Source organism: Hypanus sabinus, chromosome 6, assembly GCF_030144855.1.
Source record: "Hypanus sabinus isolate sHypSab1 chromosome 6, sHypSab1.hap1, whole genome shotgun sequence".
Taxonomy (NCBI): Eukaryota; Metazoa; Chordata; class Chondrichthyes; order Myliobatiformes; family Dasyatidae; genus Hypanus; species Hypanus sabinus.
The window spans coordinates 28,317,071-28,340,896 of NC_082711.1; the positions used below are offsets into that span (position 1 = coordinate 28,317,071).

Below are 23,826 nucleotides of genomic sequence, written 5' to 3' on the forward strand. Positions count from 1 at the left end.
GACAGTGGTAGCTGTGTGGAACGAGCTTCCAGTAGAAGTAGTAGAGGCAGGTTCGATATTGTCATTTAAAGTAAAATTGGATAGGTATATGGACAGGAGAGGAATAGAGGGTTATGGACTGAGTGCAGGTCGGTGGGACTAAGTGAGAGTAAGCATTCGGCATGGACTAGAAGGGCCAAGATGGCCTGTTTCAGTGCTGTAATTGTTATATGGTTATATATGGTCCTGAAAAGCTGCGGGTGATTCCCTTTTGGAAATTCTATTAAATCTTGCTTTTGGAAATCCACTGGTTTTCAAAGTTCATGCACAAAGAAACTTGATGGATTCCTACGAGGGCTTTTCTGCTGGCAAAAATATACCTGCCTGAGTTGGGAAAGTTAGACAATTGTGAGGCAGCATGGAAAAGAAGGTTAATGCAGAGCTGACTGAGGCCAGATGCAAAGGAGAATTCACAGCAGCAGGGATCATTTGGGCTGACTTCATTTTTGGTAATTCAGCGTGAGAACAGCACACAAAGAAATAAAGTCTCAGCACACCCTATGCTCACATGAATTTGAGCAGCCGAAACTTTGGCCCACTAATACAATAACAGGTTGTTATTGTATTTACTATAAAACAGTAACAATTTGAGAGTCACGGAATCATACAACACAGAAACAGGGCCATTGGCCACACTGGTCCATGCCAGCCAAGATTCTCATTTAAGCTAGCCTCATTTGCCTGCAAATATCCCTCTATACCTTTTTTTACCAATAAATCTGTCTAAGTGCCTTTTAAAAGTTGTTAATATATGCGCCTCAACCAGTTCCTCTAGTAGCTCATTTCTTATATGGGCCATCATCTGGGTGAAATAGATGCCCCTCACGTTCCTACAGTATCTATGCTCTCTCACCTTAGACCCTGTAGTTCTTGATTCCCCAGACCTGAGAAAAAGACTGTGCACATATCTATACCCCTCATAATTTTGTATATCTTGCAGCTTAGTTCAATACAATAAAACAATAATCCAACATCCCTCAGAGTCTGGTGGTGTCAAATCCCAGATTTCTCAAACCACAGAGTATTGTTCCTACTGGTACATTAACATAGTAAGTTTTCATCATTATAGTTGTATAATTAATTGGAATTGGTTTAACATTGTCACATGTACCAAGGTACAGTGTAAAGCTCGTCTTGCATACTGTTCCCACAATCAATTCATTACACGCTGTTTTGAAGTAAAACTCAGTAATGGCTAAAAGCAAAATCTCCGAGTTAGGTCTTTTTGTTTACCTTTATCATGGCAATTTATTTCAAAGAGCAATGACAGAGACTGAGGCAATTTGCCTCAACTATTTGTATATTGCACAAGAGAGAAGATGGGAATTTTACGGGCACACTGCAAGGGAAGTTGAAGTACATGAGGGAAAAGAGATATTGAGCTGGCAGTATTTGGGAGGAGCAGAAGAGGAAGTCTGTGGATGAAATGAAGTGATACACTGAGAAGGACACCATAGAGAAAATGGAAGAATATTGTACAATTGATTCAGAGTCTCCAGTAGTAACCTACTTCAAGGAAGCAAGAAGTGATGAGACAATAGAAAATGCTAGAAGCATTCAGCAGGTCAGGGAGTATTATTAGGAAGGGAAACAGAGTTAACTTCTTACATGGAGATCTTCATCAGAGGAGTTAGATCTGACAAAGAGTCTTTGCCCTAAAACTTTAACCCTGTTTATCTTCCCTTTGATGTTGCCGGACATGCTAAATGTTCCCAGCATTTTCTGTTTTTGTTTTAGATTTCCAGAATCTGCTTTTTTATTTATTTTTAAAAGGTAATGGGGTACATCTGCACCTCTGCCAGGTCTCGGCCCTCTCCTCGGGGGATGTCCTGCACATGAAAGCAGCTGCAGACTTCAGATGCACTATGGGAATCTTCAGCCTGGAAATCTGCCCACGACCTGAGCCAGTTTAGGCCTGGTACAAGTTGTCAGCACAGACTTTGTGGGCTGAAGGGCCTCTTCCTTGCGCCCTCCTATTTTATATTTGTTCTAAATAAGATATTTCATTTTTAATCAATGAGAAAGATAACTGTGGATAAGAAGTTCTCCGAGACTGATTAATTTATTTCAGTTAGCAATGCCTTTTAACTTTTCATACTTTTAAATTTTATTTTTAAGTTACTGATCTTAAGGATTTTTATTTCTTCTTTAACACCTCCTGTATGTTTTTAATCTTTAATTTCAGTGACAGCTGGTGAGCCTGGGGACTTGCTGGCTGCTGAAGCCATCCAGGGAGTGCGGCCATCCTCTTATGCAGGCCCGGCACAGCCTGAGCCTTGTTCGTGAATTGGGCCCTGGCCTCTCAGTGGATGCCTAAATCCAGCAGCCTGCTGGAACTAGCAATGGGACCCAAAGACAGCAGTTTCCACATCACAGCAGCACCCAGTTCCCCCTACGCCCACCCCAGTCCCACTTAACTGTTTATTTCCCTATTTCCACCCAATCCATCTGCCCATCACCTGCACACTCCTTCTGTTTCCCTTCCCTCTACTGGTCCCATCTCTTCACACCTCCTTTACTTGGTTCTCTGCTCTACTTTCTTCTCCTATCAGATTCCATCACCTGCAGTCCTTTTTTTGCCCCCTCTATCACCTTCCAGCCACTGTCCCTATGTCCACTGTTCCCTCCTTCATCTGCTACTACCCCTCCTAACTTGGATCCACCTTTCACCTGCCAGCACTTGTTCCACCCCTTCTCCTCACCTTGTTATACTGGCTCTCTGCACTCCGATTTTTCTCCAGAAAAGAAGGAACTCAACCTACAAGGATTCTTTACAACCCATGATCTCAGTATTATTGTATTTTCATTTGCAAATTGTCTTCTTTTGCACATTGATTATTGGTCAGTCTTTGTGCGCGTTATTTTTGTAAAATTCTGTCGTATTTCTACTTTCCTGGGAATACCTGCAAGGAAATGAATCACGAGGTAGTATATAGTAACTTATATATACTTTGAACTTTGGAAACGTTGACTATCCATTTCCCTCCATAGATGCTGCCTGACCTGTTCCTCCAGCAAATGGGGGTGGCGTCGTGACATAGTGATTAGCACAGTGCTGTACAGTACTAGCAACCCAGGTTAAATTCCAACCGCTGTCTAAAAGGAGTTTGTCTGTTCTCCCCATGACCACATGGGTTTCCTCTGGGTGCTCAGGTTTCCTCCCATAGTCCAAAAATGGCTGGAAGGGCCTGTTCCATGGTGTGTCTCAATAAATAACAAAACAAAGCATTTGCTGTTCCAGATTCCAGTATCTGCAGGCTCGTGTCTCCACACACCTGCATGATTTTGCTATGAGTGTGAACACAGACATTTTTATTTCACCTAGCAGATATAGCACAGAGCAAAATTCTTTCTTTATTTTAGGATCTAGGCATTGCTCACTTATTGCTCAATTCTAATTACCGTGAGTTGGAGTTGCTGCACCATTTCACAGTCAAACACATGTGGGTCTTGAGTCACATTTTGGCCAGGCTAGGAAGGGCTGCAGATTTGTTAAGAGGAATCCAGTAATGTAATGATTTGGTCGGGGTATATGAGGTGTCCGAGAGTGGTAGCATCTCTGGTGAAGGGGCTTGTCATGTCCATTTCTGGGCAGCTCACTCATTTTTGGTCCTTACTGGATGCTCAGCTCTCACCTGTGGCTCCAAGTGGCTGTTCACATGCAACAGCAGTCACTCCCCAATACATCACTTTGACAGGTGGGCTAAACCAGAAGAGGCAACCTCCAGCCTTATAGCCCTGTGAGATAGGGACATGGCTGTCCAAAAACATGAATTCATCTCCAGCAGACTGGACAAATAAGATCTACAGTGAGGTCCAAAGGGCAGAAAGATGGTACTGCAAATCTCCATTGAGAGCAAAGGGCATGACAAGGTACAGAAGACATCATGATAATCTACTGTAACCAAGGAAGGCCCTGGTTTGTGACGCATGTTCATACCACTGGACCTGGACTTCTGAGATTGAGAGAGCGGAAATGCCCCAGTGCAACAGCTTTTCCACTTTAAAACTATCCTGCCCACTGTTCCTGTCATCATCAGACATGATGGACAGCCACTAATGTTACGGTCATCTATATGAAACACTTTTGCAGGAAAGCAGCATCCCTCATCAGATATGCCCACCACCTGATGCCATCAGGGAGCAGGTACAGGAGCCTCAGGACTCACACCATCACATTTATTACTCCTCAGCCATCGGGCTCATGAACCAGAGGGGATAACTTCATTCAACTTCACTTGCCACATCATTGAAATGTTCCCACAATCAATGGGTTCTCTTTTAAGGACTCTTCATCACATGTTCATGATATTTATTGCTTATTTATTTATTATTATTATTTCTTCTTTTTGCATTTGCACAGTTTGTTGTCTTCTGCACTCTGGTTGAATGCCATCATTGGGTGGTCTTTCATTGATTCTGGTATGGTTATTATTCTATAGGTTTTTTGAGTATGCCCACAAGAAAATATATCTAAAGCTTGTATTTGGTGACATATATGTACATTAACAATAAAATTTACTTTGTACTTTGAATTTTAGACACAGCCACTATAGCAGTATCTGCGTGGAAGAAAGGCCTGGCAATCTACTTCCATATCTTGTCATGAAAACCCTATGGACCCTGTGGTCCACGAAGAGTCAGACTCGACTTAACCACTGAACAACAATAAGGATCTTTAATACAAGTACATAAATGTTTGAGAAACTTATCGAACCATGACAACAGAGAGATGGCCACTTAGCTGAGTCCATTTTAACTCTTCATTCCCATTTCCCTGCTCTTTCCTTGTAGTTCTACAGATCGTTTTCCCTCAAAATCTCCATCCAATTCTCTTATGAGCACCCCAGTGTCTCTGTTTCCACCTCCTTCACAGGCTCAACCATGCTCTATATATGAAAAAACCCTCACAGTGCCTCTATTTTTTTCTCTCTTTGAACATCTGCCTGTCTGGTCATTGAAATATTCACTGGTCAGAAACAGTTCCTGTCTAATTACCCTGTCTAAACTTATCATGGTCTTGTACACCTCTATCAAATTGAACAGGGCAGTTTCAATCCTCTGTAGGGTATTTGAATTTTAAAGAAGTTTCCCCTTTTAAATTTCACAGCCCAACTCTGCACTAAATTCTGAATATACCAGTGTTTTTAAAATAGGCAACACCAATATGCACTTGGGACAGGAGAGATTTAAATTAAATATTGCTTCTTTTAATGCCTAGAATTATGCTAACACACCATAAATGAGACGGAGAGTTTCTAAACTTAATGCATTTTGCTGCATGTAATTAAAATGGAGGTGATTGTCTGATACATATTAGACCTGGTCTGCTAATTAATCACACAGTCCTTTCAAAACAAGACAATTAGAGAAGCAAGGAATAGGGGGAGATGAAGGCTAGTAAGTAGAAACGGCACATTACTAGAGCTTCAACCAAATTATTGTCTGCAAATCTTTCATGAATGATGCCCATGAACAAAAAAAGGGCCTTTTAAAAAAAAATAAAACTCCCCAGATGAAGGATATGCAAATAAGCTGGAAGAGCTGAACCCTATAATGTTCTCAAAATTCTGCAAAGGCCTATTTAATTAGTATTTTAATTTATCAAAATTATTCTTTGCACTTGACAATTTATGCAGTATTCTATGTAATTAAGCATGCAGCTTCAGAGAAATAATCTTGCCAATGCTGCTAATAGCAGTTATTCTACCCTGAAAGGAACTGTGTATGTCTCAACTCTGATCTAGATTACAATAAGGAGAAATTAATGGCTTTTTTTTCCCCCTTTACCAAGCTGAATGCTGGGAGTTCCACAGAATATACCGTTCCACAGCAGAGCAGTGGTAATCAGCCAAGTAGGGTAAGCATTTTCAGTCCTGTGTATATGCCTATTAGCAGCTTGTCAATATTAGTTCCCAGCTTAAAGGAAAACACACTGCTTGTTTCTAAACGCTTGATCTGAATGTGTGGCTTGCTGTGGAACTGATGACAGCTTGGTAAATGTTGGTGTCAAGACCAATTTTAAAACCATTTTTCAAATTATTTTAATTAGATACTTTTCTCATTCACACTTGTATTAATTTAACTTGTGGTTCAACGTTTTAGTTTTCAATCTGGTTGCATGAATATCCTAGACGTTCAATATGATCTGAAGGCACTTAGGCAGACATATGCAGGCACTAGTCAGAGAATGGGGCAATGAGAACTTTGTGAGGGTAGGAAACTCTACGGTCAATCCTGTGGCTCCGACGTCCAATTCAGCCATTTTGTTTTCATGAGGCAAAACTTTTTTTTAATAAAGAAGCAAGTTGCTTCCCTGGCAGTTTTTTTCCCAGCATGCAATGGATGGCGGAGATTTTTAAATTAAATGCTGCAAGACTCGATCTCTAAGTTGCTCCCACAGATCACTGTAAACAGCTTTCCAGCCAAAGCAGTTGATGCGAGACAATTGATAGTTAAAATCATTAAAAGTAGCAGTGAGATTTAATGTTAGCAAACCGAAAAAGATGGAGTTGAAAACAAAAGAAAACGCTGGAAAAACCAAGCAGGTCAGTCAGCATCTGTGGAAAGAGAGTAGAGGAGACACTTCAGGTTGAGGTCCCTACAAAAGAGACAAAACAAGTCAGCTTTAAGTTGTGGGGAGGGTGGGACAGGGATGGATAGGGCAAAGAATCTCTGTGGTGACGAGGCTGGGATTTCTATAAGGACTGAAGCTGCACTCCATCAACCCGATGACATCGTCTGTTGCTTATCCCTACGGTAAACTTAATCTCACCTTCTCAGCAATATTCCCTTTGTCCAGTCCATGCCTCCCACATCTTTCCTGCAATTTAAATTAAACCATTTTTTTTTACTTCTCTAGTTCTGTAGAAGGAACTTTGATCTAAATTCTTAACATGCTCTTTCTGCAGATGCTACCTGTTCCACTCAATGCTTCCAAAATTTTCTGCATTTATTTCAGATTACAACCATCTACAGTATTTTTTTAAATCTTTGATTTAAAGGATGGATCTCATTTCTAATGTCTTCTGTACATTAATACATACATATTAGGCACAGGATAAAGATAAAGATTAGCTTTATTTGTCACAGCTACAATGAAATGCGTCATTTATGTCAGCAATCAACGCAGTACGAGGACGTGCTGGGGCAGCCCACAAATGTCGCCGTGCATCCGGCATCAACCGAGCATGCCAATAAGTTACTAATCCTAAACTGCATGTCTGTGGAATGTGGGAGGAAACCAGAGCACCCGGAGGAAATCTGCTCAAGAAGAAAATATACAAGTTCCTTAGAGACAACGATGGAATTAAGCCAAGGTTGCTGGCACCGTAGTAGCATTATGCCAACTATGCTACAATGCCATATCATACCAGGAGAAGAACAACAGCCCTCCAAACCTGATCAGCAACTCAATACAATCAAGGCTGATTTATTGTACCATAGCGTCTAAATTAACATCTACTGCTTGTGGACACCATTCATCCAATTGCACGCTAAGAACCTACAGGGGGTCTATTTCATGATAAAAATAAAGGAGACAAAAAGTGGTTGCAAAAAAGATGTAAAAGGATGAAAGCAAAAGTAAGAAATTATAATTATAGGAGCGATGGTGTGCCACAGGGATCAGTGCTGGGTCCATTGTTATTTGTCATCTATTTCAATGATTTGGATGATAATGTGGTAAATTGGATCAGCAAATTTGCTGATGATACAAAGATTGGAGGTGTAGTGAGCAGTGAGGAAGGTTTTCAAAGCTTGCAGAGGGATTTGGACCAGCTGGAAAAATGGGCCGACAAATGGCAGATGGAGTTTAATGCAGACAAATGTGAGGTATTCCACTTTGGAAGGACAAACCAAGGTAGAACATACAATGTAAATGGTAGGACACTGAGGAGTGTAGTAGAACAGAGGGATCTGGGAATACAGATACATAATTCCCTAAAAGTGGTGTCACAGGTAGATAGGGTCATAAAGAAAGCTTTTGGTACATTGGCCTTTATAAATCAAAGTATTGAGTATAAGAGTTGGAAAGTTATGGTGAAGTTGTATAAGGCATTGGTGAGGCCGAATTGGGTGTATTGTGTGCAGTGTTGGTCACCTAATTACAGGAAGGATATTAATAAAGTTGAAAGAGTGCAGAGAAGGTTTACAAAGATGTTGCTGGGACTTGAGAAACTGAGTTACAGAGTAAGGTTGAATAGGTTAGGACTTTATTCCCTGGAGCGTAGAAGAATGAGGGGAGATTTGATAGAGGTATATAAAATTATGATGGGTATAGATAGAGTGAATGCAAGCAGGCTTTTTCCACTGAGGCTAGAGGAGAAAAAAACCAGAGGAAATGGGTTAAGCCAGACATGAGCTGCCAGATGAAGTGGTAAATGTAGGCTCACTTTTAGCATTTAAAAAAAAACCTGGACAGGTACATGGATGAGAGGGGTATGGAGGGATATGGTCCAGGTGCACGTCAGTGGGACTAGGCGGAAAAATGGTTCGGCACAGCCAAGAAGGGCCAAAAGGCCTGTTTCTGTGCTGTAATGTTCTATGATTCTATGGTTCTATCGATTAAATGCTCTGGGTTTGTTCTCCAGAGAATGGACAACCAAAAGTTGAGCTCAGTCTTTAAGATTAATAAAAGTTTTGAAAGAAGAGCAATTGTAAAATCCCAAACAAGTGCAAGTTCATGTAAGGTTGATAGTAATTAAGCATTCCTGTTCAGAAGTGTGTTACAAGAAGCAGTGGCTACCAAGAGGTGTGTGGCAAACAGTATGTGTGCACTTAATGGAATGTAATATTCAGAGGGCACGTCCTGTGTAGTAACTCCTCCACGTCCATTCTATCTAAGCCTTTCAATATTCAAGAGGCAAGGTGCGACAGATATGTTGTTTGTCACCTTTGCAACAAAATTGAAGCAGCTTTCTTTACACAGAGGTAAGAAAATTTTAAAAATATACTCTGAAAGCATTTATGTGGTCCGTTATTCCAAAGGCACCAGAAACTTCAAAATAGTACTTTTTCCTCCTCTTCTGAATGACAATGAACTTGTGATAGGATACAATTTATCTTCAGACTGTGAATAAAGGTTTTTTTTTCCAAAATGGCTTCTTCTCCCTTCTTTTCCTGTCCTGATAAAGGGTCTTGACCTATTTATTCCCCTCCATTGATGCCTCCCGACCTGCTGAGTTCTTCCAGCATTTTGTTTGTGTTTCCACTCAAGGTTTTTTTCAAAAGTTAAGCAGTTGTGTTCAAGTATGGATGTGATGGGAAAATGCACGACGTACACACATGAAACTCCAGTAATCCTCACACACTGACATTTTCATGTACAAATGAAATCCTATTCTAAAATGCTTTCAGAGCACACCAGCTAACCTTGAACCAAATGAGAACATACAGATGTTTGAGTTAGGAGCAGGAATACACCACCAACTTTCTAATTACTTGTTGTACTTGCACAACAGCCTTTGTGAGTCATTCACTAGGACACCCAGTTCCCTCTCTGTTTCAGGGCTGTAATCTCTCACCATTTAATTAACATGTTTCATATTGACTTTTCCCATCAAAATTAATAACTTGGCATTTTAGCACATTTACCAGACCTTTCCCCACTCACTTAACCTCTCAATATCCCTTTTGTAGCCTCCTAATGTCCTCTTCTCCCTGAGGGGAGATCTCACTGAAACTCATCGAATACAAAGACCTGGATAGAGCACATTGGTCTTCTTCTGGCCTCAACAGCCACCAAGGAATCCACAGTCTGGGAGTGATTACAAGCCATTCCCAAACCTGGGAGAGTGCCCAAGAAGAAGTTGAATGCTCAGTTTGAAAATTCACCAAATATCTTTTAACGTGTAAGCATATTTGAAATGAAAATGTGAAAGAGTCACTAAAGAATTAACTGCAAAATTGAACCTGAATTTATGTAAGTACATAAAAGGGTAGGGAAGAGCACAGCTAATGCTACTTGAGTTCAAATGAGAGTGTGGATTTGCACTTAAACGTCTGAATGTATGAAGCTTGAACTGTATTGAGAGCAGTTTCTATAAAGATGTTGGCTTCCCATAAATGTCTGCTAATTCATTATTGGGCAATGCTGCATTTCTCCTATCTAAGTGCATTTAACAATATGGCTGACTTCTAACTGCCCTCTAAAGAGCCCTATTGTGCCCATGGTAACCACTGCTGGCCAATAAGTGATAGGGCCACTATATATTGAGCACAGAGAAAAATGTAAGGAAGTGGAACAGCCACTGGAGGTAATTCGCAGCTGCAGTTTCAATATTCTGAGAAAAGAAAACTCTCTGCAGTCAATCCATGAGTACTTTAGACCAGATAAACACTGGGAAAGTTGTACCCCTTTAATAGAACATGGAACGGTGCAGCACATGAACAAGACCTTCATTCCAACAGTGTTGTGCTGAACTAACTGAGCAAATGATATATAAACCTTTCTGCCTATGCCTACTGTATATCCTTAAACACCTCTATTCCATCTGTCTCCATGGCCACCCCTGCCGGTGCATTCTAGGCACCCATCAGTCTCTATGTGAAAAATCAAACTGCCTTGCACATCTCTTTTGAAATTTCTCCTCCCAGTTTGTATTAGAAATAAGATACCAGTAAAAGGACAGAATGCCTATTTCTTAGGCCTATTCTGTCCTTTTTCATGCCCTGTGGCACATCGGACAGCATTTTGGCCATTTCCATAGCGTTTGTTTGTTTTTTATGAGGCCAAGTTGCTAGCTCAAAGCTCAACCTAGTACAGACGGAAAGTGTGCGAGGAGCCAGCCGAATTTGAACTCAGGATAATTTGGCTCGAAGTCCGGTGCAGATGCCACTACACCACCGGCTGGCTAATTCTGTCTATGCCTCTTATAATTTTATAAACTTCTGTCAGGTTCCCCCTCTACCTGCAGGGGAATATTAAATTGATTCATGGATAATTAGCTATCAACTTTTGATAGATAGTTCAAGATTGGGGGAAGACATATTTAAAATTCTGGATGAAAGAATCTAGAGCAGGGGTTCCCAACCTGGGGTCCATGGACTCCTTACTTAATAGTATTGGTCCATGGCACAAAAAAGGCTGGGAACCCCTAATCTAGAGGGACAAAGAGGATAGATAGGATCCACCACGCTAAGGGAGGCATCTTCTCGCAGATACCATTGGGCAGAGGGTACAGTGCCAGGTCCAAGAATAGCTACTTCCCTTCAACCACTCAGTTCATGAACCCTTTGGCAAAACCCTAAGCATTACAGTTCAGCAATATTATAACCACTTTGAATTAAAATGGATTGTCTGCTCTTTTTTGTTTTGATTGTGTGCTTCCTTGTAAAACATTTTATTTATGTTTTCTACTTATATAATTTTATGTACCTGTGTTGCTGCTGCAAGTAAGTTTTTCTTTCAAATGTGCATGCATCTACTTTTGCATCTGGCAATAAATTCGACTTTCAAGCTGGCCTGGAAATCACATAGTGGAAAAGGAGGTAATTCCACCTGACCTGTCACAGGGAATTGGATGGGCAAGCGAGTGAAAATAATTTGGTAGGGAAAGCAAGGGCTATTACCTGGATGGATTTTCTTCACTAAGTGTAAACATGGAGTTGATAGCCTCTTTTTTATGTGATTCTGTGATTCTATTGAAATCATTCCACATTTACACTCAGTGGCCACTTTATTATGTGTACCTGTGCACTTGCTCATTAAAGCAAATATCAAACAACCACATAGCAGCAACTCAATGCCTAAAGGTATGTAGATGTGGTCAAGAGGTTCGTTCAGTTGTTGTTCAGACCAAGCATCAGGATGGGGAAGAAATGTGATGTAAGTGACTTTGATCATGGAAGGATTGTTGGTGCCAGAGGGGGTGATTTGAGTATCTTAGAAATTGCTGATCTCCTGGAATTTTCATGCACAACAGAAAATGGTGCAATAAACAAGAAACATCCCGTGAACAGCAGTTCTGTGGGCAAAAACACTTTGTTGATGAGAGAGGACAAAGGAGAATGGCTGACAGGAAGGCGACAATAACTCAAATAACCATGCAGAAGAGCACTTCTGAACGTACAACATGTCGAACCTTGAAATGGATGGCTTCAAATGAAATTCTTGAAATGAACCTTGAAAAAGATGGCACCTGGTTCCTCTCCTGTCTCTAATAAAGAGGCCCACTGAGTGTATTTACTCGGGTGGTCCAAGGAATCAATCGTTCGTTATGTGCTACGTCTTATGACATAGGTGATCATGGTCTTTTCATGACCATGATAGTTCTTGGTAAATTTTTCTACAGAAGTGGTTTACCATTGCCTTCTTCTGGACAATGTCTTTACAAGATGGGGGACCTAACAATACTCTTCGGAGATTGTCTCTAGCATCAGTGGTTGCATAACCAGGACTTGTGATATGCACCAGCTGCTCATACAACCATCCACCACCTGCTCCCTTGGCTTCATGAGACCCTGATCAGGAGGCTAAGGAGGTGCTACACCTTGCCCAAAGGTGACCTGCAGGCTATTTGGAGAGAAGGAGCTCCTTACCCCTCCTTTGGTAGAGATGTATCTCCACTTCACCACACAAGGAATAGGAGTTTTAAAAGCATGCAATATATTTATTAAAGGAGGAAAGTTCAAAGTTATTCCAATGGAAGTGTTCTAATTTTCCAAAATAATACTTAACTGAGTTTTAATATAACATATAATTTACAATTACTTTCTTGGATTAAAGAGAGAATCAATGAAGAATAGTTGTATAATCTTTCGATTTTAAAGTGTGATCAGAGTAAGAAGTACATTAAGCACAAATGGCCGTCAAAACTCAGGTATTTACAACACCTAAGAGGAATTTAGATAAATACTTGAAAAGGAAAACTATTTACGGATAGAGTGATACAGCAGGAAAGTGGGAAGGATTGTGCATCAAGATTTCTTAGCTGCAGAACTGACTTCAGGCAGGGGCAGTCCCTACACACTTCTATTGCCGATCAAGAAGGCCTTAAAGCTCTCCACCTCTTTCTCAATGAAAGAGCAGAGCCCCTCCACCATCACCATCCTCCATTTCTCAGAATATCTCATTTTAACCATCGACATCCAATCCCTATACACTTCAGGCCTTAAAGCTCTCTGCTTTTTTCTCAACAGAAGACCCATCCAGGCCCCCTTCACCATCACCTTCCTCCATTTGACAGAACTCGTCCTCTCCCTCAATAATTTCTCTTTAGCTCCTCGCTCTTTTTTCCAAACCCAAGGGGTAGCCATGAACACCCGGATGGGCCCCAGCTATACTTGTCTTTTCGCTGGCTACTTAGAGCAGTCCATTTTCCAAGCCTTCCCTGGTAAAGCTCGCCAACTCTTCCTGCGTCACATTCGTGCTGCTTCATGCATCCCTGCTGAACTCGTCGTCAATTTCATCTGCTTTGTCTTCAACTTCCATCCTGTCCTTGATTTCTCTGTGTCTATCTCTGGAGACAAATTGTCTATCGACATCTTTTACAAACCTGTCAATTTTCAAGACTATCTTGACCAGATCTCCTCCCACCCTGTCTCCTTTAAAAATGCCCTTTTCTCAGGTATTTTTTGTCTCCACCGCATCTGTTCCCTGGAAAAGGCTTTAAGTTCCTGGATATCAGTGATGTCCTCCATTTTCAAAGAATGAGGTTTCCCTTTCTCCACCACTGTTGTTGCCCTCACTTGCATCTCCTCCATTTCCCAAACATCCATGCTCTCCCCATCCCCCCACTGCTTTATGAGGTATAAAGTTCCACTTGTCCTCACCTACTACTCCATGAGTCTCTGCATCCAACACACCAGTCTACGCAGCATCCACCATGTTCAACAGGATCTTACTACCAAAAACATCTTTACCTCCCTCCCCCACCACGCTCTGCTTTCTGCAAGGCTCCTTCCCTCCATGTTTCCCTTGTCCACTCCATTATGTTTTGTAGCTTCAAAACATTAAACTAACTCAAAGGGAGACATGAGTCCAAAATGTGAGTCTAACTTCGTGTTTACTTTAAGCGAGGTGTGCACGTATCATGTGGTAGCATGACGTATGCAATTCACGTATTTATACAGATAACCCGTAATGAATCATTTAAACAAGAATGCATTACCAAACAAGATTATATAAATATTACTGAAATAGTAAACACACAGAACACCTGTCCCTCCCCACTAATCCCTCCTGGCTCATATACCTACAAGTGACAGAAATGCTACAACTGCCCATTCACCTCCTCCATTACCTCTATTCAGGGCCCCAGTCTTCCCAGGTGAGGGAGCACTTCACCTGCAAATCTGTTGGGGTCGTGTATCGGTTCCAGTACTCCCAATGCGGCCTCCTCTATGTTGGTGAGACCCAACGGAAATCGGGGACAGCTTTGTCGAGCACATCTGCTGCACCCACCCATAGTGGTATTTCCCAGTGGCTAACCCATTTTAATTAACATCCCTATTTGCATTCCAACATGTCAGACCATGGCCTCCTCTTTTACCACAATGAGGCCACTCTCCGGGTGGAGGGGCAGTACCTCATATTCCATCTAGGCAGCCTCTAATCTGATGCATGAATATTGATTTCACCTTCTGGTAATTTTTTTTCTCTTCTCTTCCCTCTTCTTATATTCCCCACTCTTGCCTCTTACCTCTTCTCCTCACCTGCCTATCACTTCCTCCTTGGTGCCCCTCCTTCTTCCCTTTCTCCCATGGTCCACTCTCCTCTCCTATCAGATTCCTTCCTCTCCTGCCCTTTACCTGGCTTCACATATCACCTCACAATTCCTTCTTCTCCTCCCCCCAGCTTTTTACTTTGACATCTCCCCATATCCTTCCCAGTCCTGAAGAAGGATCGCAGTCCAAAACATCGACTCTTCATTTATTTCCATCAATACTGCCTTGACCTTCTGAATTGCTCCAGCATTTTGGGTGTGAGGCAGTTGTGAGTTGGGTGGTCGGGCTTGAGGTGGCTGTCGACTGACTAGCGATTTGAAAGTGCTCAAGTGGAAATAGAAAATGCCAGTGATAATCAACGGGCAGCATCTATAGAGATATGGAAATAACATTTAATCGGAAATGGGAAAGGTCATTGGTTTTAAGATGCTGAGAAGAGGAGGAAGAAAGGGCTGGAGAGAGCTAAAAGATCCGTGACAGTGGAAGGTGGGAGCGATTTAATGACACAGAGCATATGGTGAAAGGGTTTTGGAACAATGAGCGGAACAGGAATGAATGCGATGCCCAAATGTTCAAGGCTACTTGGACCCCTGTGATTCTATAATTTCAGTTGAGGACATCTGACTGTAGTCACTGTACAGAGAAGTAATCCAGTCTCCAAAGGTTTACTATTATCTTTCATCATCACAAGAGTCTTCCTCTTCTTCTTCATCAGTCCCTCAGGGTTGAGGATGACTCACTTTTACTCCCAGTACAAGTGGGTTTCCAAGAAGCAAATCCTTTCATGGTGAACACTGGTGTTCTAAAACTGGAGCAACTTATACCTAGCTTTACTTTACTTTATTGTCACCAAACAATTGATACTAGAGCATACAATCATCACAGTGATATTTGTTTCTGCGCTTCGTGCTCCCTGAAGTACAAATGGAAGTAAATATAATAAAAATTTAAATTATAAATCATAATTAGAAAATAGAAAAGGGAAAGTAAGGTAGTGCAAGTCAGGTCCGGATATTTGGAAGGTATGGCACAGATCCAGGTCAGGATCCGTTCAGCAGTCCTATCACAGTTGGAAAGAAGCTGTTCCCAAATCTGGCCGCACAAATCTTCAAGCTCCTGAACCTTCTCCTGGAGGGAAGAGGGACAAAAAGTGGCTGGGTGGGTCGCGTCCTTGATAATCCTGGCAGCACTGCTCCGACAGCGTGCGGTGTAAAGTGAGTCCAAGGATGGAAGAGCAAACACAAGGAAATCTTCAGATGCAGGAAATTCAAACAACACACACAAAATGCTGGTGCAACACAGCAGGCCAGGCAGCATCTATAAAGAGAAGCACTGTCGAGGTTTTGGGCCGAGACATCCACAGTGCTTCTCCTTATAGATGCTGCCTGGCCTGCTGTGTTCCACCAGCATTTTGTATGCGTTGTCCAAGGATGGAAGTTTGTTTTTTGTGATGTGCTGGGCTGTGTTCATGATCTTCTGCAGCTTCTTCCAGACTTGGACAGGACAAATTCCATACCAGGTTGTGATGCGCCCTAGAAGAATGCTTTCTACAGTGCACCTATAAAAATTAGTGAGGGTTTTAGGGGACAGGCCAAATTTCTTCAGCTTTCTCAGGAAGTAAAGGCACTGGTGGGCCTTCTTGGCAAGTAGAATGCTTGCTGACTGCTAAGAACCACACATCCCTGCTGAATATGATTTTTTTTCAGTCAGAAATTACATTAAAATTTTGCACGAGCTTTCATGAATAGACAGTTCTGCCATTGCTCAGTTCCAGTTTTTGGTGACAATGCATGGGGTCACGAGCCACACCGCTTGAAGGAAATTTCCAACTTAAGGAGTGCAAACATCAATAATAATGATGAGGAAGTCAGCCTAGGATTGAAAACAATTGGGAATAAGAACAAAGAACATTAGAAATAGGAGCAGGGGTAGGCCATCCGGCCTATCGAGCCTGTCCCGCCATTCAATAAGATCATGGCTGATCTGTCCGTAAACTCAGCTCCATCTACCTGCCTTTTCCCCATAACCCTTAATTCCCCTACTATGTAAAAAAGCTACCTAACTTTATCTTAAATATATTTAGTGAAGGAGCCTCAACTGCTTCCCTGGGCAGAGAATTCCACAGATAAACAGGAAGTTAAAAATGTGCTTCCACAGAGGGCAAAAATTCATCCTCAGAAGCTAGTGTTAAACATACAGCATTGCTACAGGCTGTACTTCACCCCAAATTCTGAAAATCTCCAAGTCCAGACAAATTTTGGAAGCAGAGTGCAGATGCCACCATGTTCCATTTGTAGTCGCAAATTTCACCTTTGCTTTAACCAAAGGCTTTAGAAGAGTCTCAGTGCTATGGGTGGAATTTAATGACAGGGAGGAGAACTAAAGAGACCATATAAGAATATGGCTGACAATACAGTGAAATAACTTAATTAACTGCTTGATTGACTGTGCAAATCCCCAGATGAATAAACTGAACAAATATTTGGGTGACATAGTCTTGTCTAAGCTTGGCAGGCACCACAATTGAGCTTCAGGTGAAGTAACTGTATCTATAAATATTAAATAGTTCAACTAATAAACAGATCTAGCCAGCTGACAAGACTCCTCTGGTGACTTTGCTCAAACACACTGATGTATACCCGTCAAATGGAATTTGGCAAAAATCCCTGGCTTCACTGACTGTAATCCACAAATGCTGATTAGCACTTGAAAAGCTGACAGGTGACTTCCAGTTTATTTATTTCCAGCCTACCTGTCATTCTCTGTAGCAATCAATTCTAACAGGAATGCTTACGTTGCACTTTTTTTTGTGACAATGCAAACGCAGCAGGGTGCCTGAAACAAAGGACTAACAAAGAGAAGGCATGGATGAAGATGAATCAGAAGAAAGTATTGGAGAAATAAATGCTTAGCATCAATTTGGTCATCTCTTATATTATTATAACTAGAGGTCATAGGTTATGGGTGAAAGGTGAACCTGAGGCGATGTGAGTGTAGAATGAGCTGCCAGTGGAAGTGGTGGACGTGGGTTCGACTGCAACATTTAAGAGAAGTTTTGATACTGTAACATGGATGGGAGTGGTATGAATGGCTATCTCTAGGTGCGGGTTCGATGGGACTAGACAGAACACCAGCTTGGCAAAGATTAGATGGGCCGAAGGCCTGTTTCTGTGCTGTAGTGTTCTATGACTCTAACTTCTACTTAAACAAAAGAAAAACAAACTTGGAAAATATGACATGAGTATCAGCTTCCTCTAATTAATCCAATTGAATATCAAAATCAGTTTATTCTGAATATTTCAACTCTTCAAACATATCCATCAACTATGGTCTTACATGAAAAACTGCTCTCCCAAACGAAGTTTGCACTGAGAACCAGTAAGCACTTAATAGGCCTAATACCCTCCTTCAGTGCCACAATAATTTTATTAATCAGTATGTTGGTTGACCAGTTGAGATGCCACGTTGAGAAATACATTAAAGTAGCTCTCTCAATTGACCTTAAGGGATATTTTGAAGTTCCACTGTACTCATGGCATTATCATTAACAGAAATGATGCAAGTAATGAGAATTGCCTAGACACAATGAAGGGAGCCATTAAGCAGATCCTGTCTTAGCAGGGTAGAACTGGGTTGATTGTGAATAGAGGCCAAAGCATACCAAACTCTGGCCAAGGCTGACAGTTGGCGTACATAAAGAGAAACGACTGCAAAGAAACTGAAAGGTTTGAGAAGGTGTGAGAGTAGCATGCTACATGGATTGACCATGTTTATGTTCATGGTTGGACTGCACAGATTCCTAACTGTCGTTGAAAGCTTTTACTTCAAATTCGATTACACATGTGGACAGACTTCAATTATCCTCCACGGAACATAAAACAATATGGCACAAGAACAGGCCCTTCAGCCCATGATGTGCCACCTATGAAGTCAATCGAAACTAATCCCATCTGCCTGCACATGGTCTGTATTTCTCCATTATCATATCTGCATCTCCCACTTCTTGGACCACCTCCTTGAAGGCAACAGCTGTGTAAAAAAAAAGTCACATAATCTTCCCTAAACTTTCCTCCTCTCATATGATGCCCTCCAGTATTTAGCTTCTCCACCCTGAAAAAAATACTTTTGACTATCTCCCCTATTGAAAGAGTACAGAGAAAATTTACAAGGATGTTGCTGGGATATGAAGACCTGAGATATAGGGACAGGTTGAATAGGTTGGGACTTTATTCCCTGGAGCTTAGGAGAATAAGGGGACTTGATAGAGGTATACAAAATTATGAGCTGTATAGACTGAGAAAATGCAAGCAAGCCTTTTCCATTGCTGTTTGGTGAAACTAGAACTAGAGGTCATTTTAAGGTTGAAAGGTGAAATATAAGGGAGAACTTCTTTACTCAGAGGGTGGTGAGAATGTGGAATGAGCTGCCAACAGAAGTGGTGGATGCAGGTTTGATTTCAACATTTAAGAGAAGTTTAGGTAAGTATATGGATGGGAGGGGTATAGAAGCCTATGGTCCAGGTGCAGGTTGATGGGCTTAGGCAGAGTAATAGTCTGGCAAGGACTAAATGGGCTGAAAGGCCTTTTTCTGTGCTGTAGTTCTCTATGACTCTATTCCTGGCTCTCATAGCTTTATAGACTTCTATCCACTTGCTTCTCAGCCACTTATGCTACAAAGAGAGCTATCCAAGTTTGTTCATCCTCTCCTTATAGCTAATGTCCTCTGATCCAGGCAACATCTTAGCAAACCTCAAAAGCTTACACATTCCTCCTGTAATGTGGCAAACAGAATTGTGCACAAAACTTCAGACAGGGTCAACATGACTTCCTGATTTATATACTCAACAACCAACTGATGAAGGCAGGCTTGTGAAATGCTTTCTTTGCCACCATCTTGCTGCAAGGAATCAGATTCTGATTCATAATAATTTATCACTTGCACATCAAAACTTACCGTGAAATGCATCATTTGTCTTTACAACCAAAACTCATATGGATGTGCTAAGTAGCCCGCAGGTTTTGTTATGTTCACCCGACATCAGAAATTATGAAACCCATGAATGGAAAATGCAACCACATCAAGTCAAGTGTTGGCAGTGTCCAAAGACATGGACAGTCTGTCATTAACAAGTCGCCTATGGCATCAACAAAGCGTGGTTTCAAACCACTCCATCACTAACACAGAAAACCAGTAAGATGGTAAAGTAGTGCAGTATCATGGAAGTGACACAGTATCAAATGTTATTATTTTGTAGAGAAAGTATTAAATCAAGATCCTGTCTCCAAACAAGAGAAAATCTGCAGATTCTGGAAATCTGAGTAACACACTCAAAACGCTGCAGGAACTCGGCAGGCCAGGCAGCACCTATGGAAAAGAGTACAGTCGGCCTTTCAGGCCAAGGCCCTTTGGCAGGACTGAGGAGAAAAAGGTGAGGAGTAGATTCAAAAGGTGGGGGGGGGGGGGAAGAGAAACACAAGGTGATAGGTGAAACCAGGAGGGGGAGGGATGAAGTAAAGAGCTGTGAAGTTGATTAGTGAAAGAGACACAGGGCTGGAGAAGAGGGAGTCTGATAGGAGAGAACAGAAGGCCATGAAAGAAAGAAAACGGGGAGGAGCACCAAAGTGAGGTGATCTTCAAGGGGTCTCACCATCAAGCACATCTTTCCTCCTCCCTACTTTCTGCTTTCCGCAGGGATTGCTCCCTATGCGACTCACTTGTCCATTCATCCCTCCCAACTGATCTTCCTCCTGGCACTTATCCTTACAGGCTACACTTGGCCTACACCTCCTCCCTCACTACTATTCAGGGCCCTAAACAGCGACACTTCACCTGAGTTTACTGGGGTCATTTACTGTGTTTGATGCTCCTGGTGTGGCCTCCTGTATACTTGTGAGACCCAATGTAGATTGGGAGACTGTTTTGCTGAGCACCTATGCTCCATCCATCAGAAGAAGTGGGATCTCCCAGTGACCACCCATTTTAATTCCACTTCCCATTCCCATTCCAACATGTCAATCCAAGGCCTCCTCTACTGTAATGATGAGGCCACACTCAGGTTGGAGGAACACCACCTTTTATTCTGTCTGGGTAGCCTCCAACCTGATGGCATGATTATCAACTTCTCAAACTTCTGGTAATGCCCCTCCTCCCCCTCTTCTTCACCATGCCCCATTCCCTTTTCCCTCTCTCACTTTATCTCCTCGCCTGCCCATTGCCTTCCTCTGGTGCTCCTTCCCCACCCTTTTCTTTCCTCCATGGCCGTCTGTTCTCTCCTATCGGACTCCCCTTTCTCCAGCCCTGTATCTCTTCCACCAATCAACTCCCCAGCTCTTTACTTCATCCCTCCACCTCCTGGTTTCACCTATCACCCGAGTTTCTCTCTCTCCTCCCCTCACCTTTTAAATCTACTCCTCGTCTTATTTTCTCCAGTGCTGCCGAAGGGTCTCGGCCCAAAATGTCAACTGTACTTTTTTATCAATAGATGCTGCCTGGCCGGCTGAGTTCCTCCAGCATTATGTGTGTGTTGGTAAGATCCTGTCTCCATTCACCTCTGAAAGTCCAACTCTACATCCCCACCGTAAGAGGTAGAAATGGGTAAGACTGGCCAATAGGGCTTCGGGGAAGCTGTATAGGCCAATTCACCCATACAGAGGATTCAATAGATTTGCAGAAGTTTTGATGAACTCCATCCAAACTGCCAACTTCAGAGGACGATGGAGATGGGATGTCATCGATGGTCTATTCTCCACTGAGAGTGAAGGGTCCAAGGCAAGGCAAAACCTGTCTCTCTTCAGGTGAACACCAAGATTCTTTGTCAATTATTTGAAGAAAGGATGGATTAGCTTTCCTGTTTATGGAACAATATTTATTCTCTTTATAATCTTATAAATTAATAATTATATTACTGCTTGCAGAATTTTGCTGTGGATGAATTTATCCTATATTACAAATTTTACAGTTTAATTTATGGGAAATGGACATCACTATTTATCACTAATAGCTTTTAAGATAGTGGCAGTGAACTTTTCCAATGACCTAGTCTTTCTGGTGAAGGAATTCACATGGTGCTGTTTGGTAGGTGATTCCCAGATTTAAACCCAACAATAATAAAGGGCTGGTAATATATTTTCTAATCAGGATGATGTGTAAAACTGGAGGGAAGCATGAAGGTGGTGGTGTTCTTTTGCACCCGCTGCCTTTGTCCTTCCTGGTGGTAAGGGTTGCAGGAACGGGTGTTACTGGTGGAGTACCCTAGGTTTGGAACTACACCACAATCTAGAGAAATAACTGCTGATGGAGTGCTAGTAGAGTGGACACATTTGTCAAGATTGCTGGAAAGCTAAATAAATAGTGAGATAGATACAAATGATTTCCAAATGAAATATAAAAAAGGCCTTGAGTGCAGACAGTATCCCCACAGATACAAGTCCACAACTTCACAAACACAACTGGGAAAGGGATATTAAACCAAGATACTGCAATCGTGATCTTACTCAAGAAAATAGAGGTGTTGTGATAGAAGTGATCTCTACTTTTTTTTATGCACCTAAGACTTGGATTAACTGCAGTAGGCACAGACAAATGGGGACAGAAGGGAGAAAAGATACCACCAACTCCACCTCTGAAAAATTCTTCAAATTCACTAGAAGGATAGCTCAATTGATATTGGTGATTATAGTGAGGTACAGTAGATTGTGAGGCCATCTTATTGTACAAAAAGTCCATTCAAGAGTAGACTAACAGTGGGATAGGAACTGTACTTGACTGGTATTATGAGGGGTGATGGATAAGTTTGTGGCCTAAGGAGATAAGTTATTAAGTTCAAACTTGCTGCATTTCGCTCCAAGAGTTGAACTGCATGTGCATGTAACAAGAGCATTTTGGACATCCAGGTGGTCCACAGCAGCGGGGATTGATAAGTTTGTGGCCCAAGGTAGAAGGAAAAGAGTTATACAGCTCTCATTACATACACATGCAGTTCAACTCTTGGAGCGAAATGCAGAAAGTTTGAACTTAATAACTTATCTCCTTAGGCCACAAACTTATCCATCACCCCTGCTGTGGACATTTTCTTGAGGTCCAAGTCGCCAACTTTTACAAAGAAGTATGCTCCACAAGTATGCTGGACTAAGCGTGTAAATGTAGGAAAAATGTGCTAGGTTTTCTAAAATTGACTCCTTCTACCTTAGGCCATGAACTTATCAATCACCCCTCATATGTGCTTTCAGGGGTTTGTATCTTTTGGCTGTTGTATAGACAAAGTCCACAGAGGGGAGGCTGTTTGCTGCGATGTACTGAGTTGTACAAATGACTCTCCGTAGTTTTTTGCAGTCAAGTGCAAAACAGTTGCCTTGTTATGTATCCAGACAATGCTTTCAGTATACATTGATAAAAACTGGTACAGATTGATGGGAATGTGCTAAATTTCTTTAACCTCCTGAGGAAGTAGAGGTATTGGTGAGCTTTCTTGGCCATGACATCAATTTGGTTAGATCAGGATAGGCTATTAGTGATGTTTACACACAGAAAACTGAAGCTCTCAACTATTGATGTAAATAGGAACATGTGCACCACCTTCATTCTTGAAGTCAATGACCAGCTTGTTGTGTGTTTAATATTTCAGTAATATTTGAGTAAAATTGTAAATATATCATTTGAGTAACCACTCTTGTTTATTTTAATAATTCATGAAGGGTTATATGTATAAATACGTGAATTGCACACATCATCACACTACCGCGTGCTAAGTGGCTCCTTGCTTAACAGTAAAATTCGAAGTTAGACCTGCACTTCAGACTCCCGTGTCTTCCTTTGAATTAGTGTAATATTTTGAAGTTACAATACATAACATTGATGATGAAGTATTTTTAAAGTGAACACAAGATGGCTATCGACCAGCTGAAGAGCTGTGAGATGCTTGAACTAAAGAAAATACACCCCAGCATGTGCAAAGTTGGTAACTTAAAAAAAGCAGGAGGCACATGTTCTTTAGAAGAGGAGACACTATCAAGCTCTTTAGAAAATGGAAGAATTCAGGGGTTCATAAACAGAGAGTGCCTGGTGATAATATTCATAAAAAAAAGCAGAAATGGCTGGCTACATTGGAAAGATTGACATATT

At 41.7% G+C, this 23,826-nt stretch overlaps 1 protein-coding gene across 2 annotated transcripts in view; it reads right to left on the minus strand.

Annotated features, from left to right (window-relative positions):
• Positions 1-23,826, minus strand: part of ptprn2 (protein tyrosine phosphatase receptor type N2) — a 1,015,920-nt gene that overhangs the window by 285,718 nt on the left and 706,376 nt on the right. The gene's annotated exons all lie outside the window — the stretch shown is intronic.